The following is a 6,613-nucleotide window of genomic DNA, read 5'->3' as shown; positions in this document are numbered from 1 at the left end:
GGTTCCAGCACACAGGTCCCCTGCTATACTTAAACTCCTCATATAGGCCAAGTAGATAAACACTCCATTCTGGAATGCCCTCCCATGAAGCATTTAATTGCCCCGGCTGCTGCTCACAGAGTCGACCGTGCCACTTGCTGGAAGACACTTGTCTGTCTTGTACACAGCTGGGTGCCTGGCTCCCCTTGGGGTCTGGCTCAGCCAGAGGAGACCTGCAGGCCTGGAACCCTTGCCGGACGTACCTAGTATAAGAAGCATCCCATGCTCTAATCCTGCTTTCCCCCTTGCACATAAGCTGGCTCCAATCTTGGGAGCCCTCAGACCACAGAGCCCAAGTTTGAGAAAGACCAAGATGGCAGGACAGAGGCTGCCTACTTTACTGGAGTGGTCCAGCCCTTTATTCCTGGGTAGTCTCAAGTGGTAAGGATGGGGCAAGAAGCTCACCAGTTTGGGCCGCAGAAGTGTCCAGGTAACTGGCCTTACCTATCTTCATGAGGCAGGCCAGCAGGATCCAGAGGGAGATCTCAAAGGGTGTGCGCACATGTGTGTAGTCGATGCCCAGGACCGGAAAGGCCTTTCGAGTCTTCATGCCGTGTTCAGTGACGGAATGGTTAACAGGGCGGCTCTCGGGGGCGATCTCCGGTGGGGCGGTGGTGACATCCCCAATAGAGCGTTCCCGTGGGGGCTCTGAGCCTCGGATGGTGCTGGCCGTAGGGCTGGGCTGGAGGCCATGGCTCCTGAGAACAGGCAGCAGCCCCACCAAGGCTACCACAACCAGCAACGAAGGGAAGATTCGCGGGGGAGCGCGGCCGCAGATGCCAGACCACAGAAGCATCATGCTGATCCCTTGGTTCAGCAGGCCTTGACCCTTAGCAAAGTGAGAGTAAGACCTGAGACATAGGTAGCAAGGGGTCAGCAGGTGGAAGACAGACTAGGGCCGTCCCTAGAAAAAGTTCATGTTTTAGAGAGGTATTTGTGTAGAAGCAGATCTCCGGGGGGTAGAAGGAGGCTGGGTTTGCAATGGAGAACTCCAAACTGGGGAAAGGGGCCAAGGACCCAGAAAGGACCACAGGAGTCCAATAGGTCTGGAACTCCAGGCCTGGGGGTATGCGTGGAGGGTGAGGGGGGAAGAGAGGGACTGCACCCTAGGGACAGAGGAAGGGACAGAAGAGGTTGGACCCCAGGCAAAGAAAAGGGAAGGGGAAGGGGGGGACCCTTGGCTGAGGAAAGTAACTGACGAGCCAGGACTCAGCTAAGGGAAGCGGCAGGGAGCCTGACCTAAAGGAAGGGGACCAAAGGAGGGGTGGGGGGTGGGAGCCAGTCCAGGAAAAGAAGAGAGGGGGCTGGGAGCCCAGCTTGCGAGGAAGGAGTGAAGCCGGAAAGGAGCCGGGAGTTTCCCCACCCAGAGAAGGGCCCGGGTGCAGGCGCGCCGGGCTTAAATTCCGGGGAAATGGAGGGAGGCGGAAGGCGGAGGTAAGCGGCCTGGCGGGAGGGTGCCTCGGAGCGGGCTAGGGGCGGCTCGCGGTGGGCCGGCAGCAACACACCCCTCCTTGCGGCCCCGGCGCGGCGCTGCGCTCCGCCCCGGCCCAGCTTCAGCTCCGCCGCGTCCAGCTCCAGCGACAACTGCAGCCTCAAACCTAACCCCTAAACCGGCGGCGGACTGAAGCCTGGCTGAGCCCGGCACTGCTATTTATAGACACCAGCGAGCAGCCAGCGCAGCAGGCTAGAGGGACCTCTCAGCGCCCGCGCACCGCAGCGACCACTGTCGCCAAGGGAAGGAACTACGGGTAGGAAGAGGACGAGTCAGAAGTTGACAAAAAAAAAAAAGGCGGGGCGGGGGGCGGGGAGGAGTATTGAATCCCCAGAGATTCGAACTAACACGGGTGGAATGCTTTACTATTTACAAAGCGCTGTCACTAGACACCAGCAGTCTCAAGAAGAGCTCTCAACTGTCTTGTGAAGGATGTATTTTATCTTATGTATTTAGTTACTATATGACCTTGAGCGAGTTACTTAACTTCTCTGTTCCCTAGTTTTCTTATCTGAACAGGGGACATAGTAGCTGTACCTATTTCGGAGCGATGCTATGATGACCAAATGAGATAATCTACCTAAAGGGTTTAGAATAGAGCCTGGCCAATAAAACCATTATTATGGTTCCAGTTTTGCAGATAAGAAAATAGGAGAATTTCTTAACTAGTGTATAGTTATATTAGTTTGCTAGAGCTGCCGTAACAAAATACCACGAACTGGGTGGTTTAAAGAACAAGACAGGGGCGCCTGGGTGGCTCAGTGAGTTAAAGCCTCTGCCTTCGGCTCAGGTCATGATCCCAGGGTCCTGGAATCGAGCCCCGCATCGGGTTCTCTGCTCAGCAGGGAGCCTGCTTCCCACCCACCCACCCCCCACTGCCTCTCTGCCTAACTTGTGATCTCTGTCTGTCAAATAAATAAATAAAATCTTCAAAAAAAAAAAAAAAAAAAAAAAAAGAACAAGCCGTTTTTGTCTCACACTCGAGGTTAGAGGTCCAAAATCAAGGTGTGAGCAGAATTGGGTCCTTCCGAGGGCTGTGAGAGAGATTCCCTTCCTTGCTTCTCTCCTAGCTTCTGGTGGTTTGCCTACAATGTTTGGTGTTGCTTGATCATGGCAATATAACGAGTCTTCATGTGGTGATCTCCCTGGGTCTCTGTCTCTGGGTCCAAATTTCCCCTTTTTACAAGATCACCAGTCAGATGGATGGGGGCCTACCTTCATGACCTTATCTTAACTTGATTATCTTCAATAACCCAATTTCCAAATAAGGCTGCATTCACAGTCCTGGGAGTTAGAACTGCAACATCTTTTGGGAAGGTACAATTTAACCCACAGCAGAGGTGGAACTGAGATTTGAATGTATCATGCTTGTCGGAATGGGAAGATTCAAACAGGAATCATTGGGAAGCTTGGAGCAGCACTCAGCAAACACCATGATATATATTATTATCATCATTTATATGTCCTGAGGGCCTCAAATGTAGACTTTTAGTGTTAGAACTACATGAAGTTACACATTCAGTCACAGGGGCCCACTGACAGACTAGAAGGAAGGCCCTCACATCTGTGAAATTGGTTCCATCGTGAGACCACACCACCTAGAGTATGCTATGAATTTAATAATTTCAGGTAAACTCTATCACTGTGTATTGTTCATGTTAAAAGTATGATCTTATGAAAAGGAATCAGTAAAAACATACTGCAATATTCGTCAGCCTATTTTAGCAAGTCCTCATTTTTTAACCATTCCAGGCCTTTATTTCTTGACTCAGAGAAGCCATGTTTAGGCAGACCCTTCCCCCTCAGATCTAGGGCCGTCTCGGGATGCTTGGATCCTGGGTGGCATCTCCCCCTGCGTAGGCCATGTCTGCTCCCCTGTCCCCTCATTGAATCCTTTCACTAAAAGTAATGGGAATTTTATGAAATTGCTGTAGTTATGATATCAATAGATATCTGTGGCAAATAATGTATGGTACTAGGAAAGAATATGCTGGGCCACTTACTAGTTGTATGTCATAACCAAGTCACATTTTGTTTTTGTCACTCTGTTTGTGAGTTCAAGCCCCACACTGGGTATAGAGCTTACATTAAAAAAAAAAAAAAAGAGGGGTGTCTGGGTGGCTCAGTCATTAAGCTTCTGCCTTCGGCTCAGGTCATGATCCCAGGGTCCTGGGATTGAGCCCCACGTCAGGCCCCCCGTTCAGCGGTGGGGAGCCTGCTTCTCCCTTTCCCACTCCCCCTGCTTGTGTTCCCTCTCTTGCTGTGTTCTGTCAAATAAACAAAAATTTTTATTAAAAAAAAAAAGAGAAAGTGAGTAGGGTCATAATATAGACATGCCTGAGAAATATTGCGGATTCAGTTCTAGACCACTGCAATGAAGTGAATATCACAATAAACCAAATCAGATCAATTTTTTTATTTCCCAGTGCATGTAAAATTTATGTTTATACTAGAGTGTAGTCTGTTAAGTGTGCAATAGCATGATGTCTAAAAAAACATTGTTCAATAAAAACAAAACACTGTCCATACCTTTTTTTTTTTTTTTAAGTAAGCTCTATGCCCAATGTAGGGCTTGAACTCACAACCCTGAGATCAAGAGTCACATGCTCTACCAACTGAACCAGCCAGGCCCCCCTGTGCATACCTCTATTAAAAAACACTTTGTGGGGATGCCTGGTTGGCTCAGTCAGTTAAGCATCTGATTGATTTCACTTAGGTCATGATCTCAGGGTTCTGAGATTGAGCCCCGTGTTGGGCTCCATGGTCCCAGAACAGGGAGTCTGCTTCTGTCCCTCTCCCCCTCCCTCTTCCCTTCCCTCTGCTCATGCATATGCTCTCTCTCAAATAAATAAATAAGTCTTAATTAAAAAAAATACTTTATGGCTTTTTTGGCTTTCAGCTTAGAGGAGGTGAAGGTGCAGTTGTCTTCCATGGTCCCAAACCTGACGCCAACCACCCACCCCCTGCCAATGCCATGTCAGTTTGACCCCAACGAGATCAAAGTTGTATACCTGAGGTCCACCGCTGGGGAAATCAATGCCACATCTGTCCTGGCCCTGATCCATCTTCCCCGGGTCTATATCCAGAAAATGTTGCTGATGACATCACCAAGGCAACCTGTGACTGGAAAGGTCTGAGAATTACAGGGATACTGACCACTCAAAACAGACAGACCCAGACTGAAAAGATACCTTCAGCCTTGGCCCTAATTATCAAAGCCCTCAAGGAACTGTGAAGAGACAGAAAGAAGAAAAACATTAAGCACAATGGAAATATCACTTTTTTTTTAAGATTTTATTTATTTATTTGACAGAGAGAGATCACAAGTAGGCAGAGAGGCAGGCAGAAAGAGAGAGGGAAGCAGGCTCCCCACTGAGCAGAGAGCCCAATGTGGGGCTCGAACCCAGGACCCTGAGATCATGACCCGAGCCGAAGGCAGAGACTCAACCCACTGAGCCACTCAGGTGCCCCTGGAGATATCACTTTTGATGAGATTGTCAAAATTGCTCAACAGATGCTGCATAGATCTTTAGCCACAGAGCTCTCCAGAACCATTAAAGAGATCCTGGGACAGCCCAGTCTGTGGGTTGCAATGTTCATGGCCACCACCCTCATGACATCATAGATGACATCAATAGAGGTACAGTGGAATGCCCAGCTAGTTAAGAACTACAGAGGAAAATATTTTAATAAAGGATCATTTGGGGCACCTGGCTGGCTCAATCAGTAGAACATATGACCCTTGATCTCAGGGTTGTGAGTTTGAGCCCCAGGTTGGTTCCAGAGAAATCATCACGAAAGGAAGAGTCAATCAATGCAGCAAACTTCATGGTTTTTTTTTTTTTTTAAGATTTTATTTATTTATTTGACAGAGAGAGATCACAAGTAGGCAGAGAGGCAGGCAGAGAGAGAGGGAAGCAGGCTCCCCGCAGAGCAGAGAACCCGATGTGGGGCTCGATCCCAGGACCCTGAGATCATGACCTGAGCCGAAGGCAGAGGCTTTAACCCACTGAGCCACCCAGGCGCCCCTGTTGTGTTTTTTTTTTTTAAGTAAGTTTAATAACATATTTTTTTAAAGAGGATCACTTGACAACTCCACCCTCCCCCGCAGGAAAAAACTTTTATGGCTAAAAATGCTAACCATGATCTGAGTTTTCAGCAAGTTATACTCTTTTTGTTGGTAGAGGGTCTTGCTTCCATGTTAATAGCTATTGACTGATCCAAGTGGTGGGTGCTGAAGGCTGCGGTGGCTGGGGCAATTTCTTAAAATAAGACAACCATGAAGTTTGCTGCATTGATTGACTCTTCCTTTCATGATGACTTCTCTGGAACATACAAGGCTGTTTGATAGCATGTTACCCACAGTAGAACTTCTTCTAAATTTGGAGTCAATCTTTTCAAACTCTGCCACTGCTTCATCAACTCAGTTTAAGTAGTATTCTACATCTTTTGTTGTCATTTTGACAGTCTTCACAGCATCTTCACCAGTAGATTCCATCCCAAGAAACCACTTTTTTTACTCATCCATAAGAAGCAGCTCCTCATCCATTAAAGTTTTCTCATGAGCTCACAGCATTCTGTCCTGTCTTCAGGCTCCACTTCTCATTCTAGTTCTCTTGCTGTTAACACCACATCTGCAGCTCTTTCCCCCACTAAAGTCTTGAAGCCTCACAGTCATACATGAGGGTGTGAATCAACTTCTTCCAAATTCCCATTAATGTTGATATTTGGACCCCCTCCCATGGATTGTGAATGTTCTTAATGACATTTAGAATGATGAATACTTTCTAGAGGGTTTTCAATTTACTTTGCCTGGTCCATCAGAGGAATTACTATCTAAAGCAACTATAGCCATATGAAATCTAATTTTTAAATGTATTTCTTAAATAATAAGGCTTGAAAGTCAAATCGTTCCCAGATTCATGGGCTGTAGAATGGATGTTGTATTAGCAGGCATGAGAACAACATTAATCCTGATATACATCTCCATCAGGGCTTACGGGTGACCAGTGCATTGTCAGTGAGTGGTAATGTTTTTGAAATGAATGTTTTTTCTGAGCGGTAGATCTCAACAGTGGACTT

The 6,613-nt window shown here is 47.6% G+C and overlaps 1 pseudogene; it reads left to right on the top strand.

Moving 5' to 3' along the window:
* The first annotated feature begins 4,500 nt into the window (after nt 1-4,500).
* LOC111140240 lies at nt 4,501-5,197 on the top strand (annotated as a pseudogene).
* Nucleotides 5,198-6,613: the final 1,416 nt, after the last annotated feature.

This window comes from Enhydra lutris, unplaced genomic scaffold (assembly GCF_002288905.1).
Source record: "Enhydra lutris kenyoni isolate GAN:26980312 unplaced genomic scaffold, ASM228890v2 scaffoldscaffold288, whole genome shotgun sequence".
In the NCBI taxonomy this organism is placed as follows: Eukaryota; Metazoa; Chordata; class Mammalia; order Carnivora; family Mustelidae; genus Enhydra; species Enhydra lutris.
The sequence above is the reverse complement of the archived record's forward strand: the minus strand, read 5'-3'. Positions and strand labels throughout refer to the sequence as shown.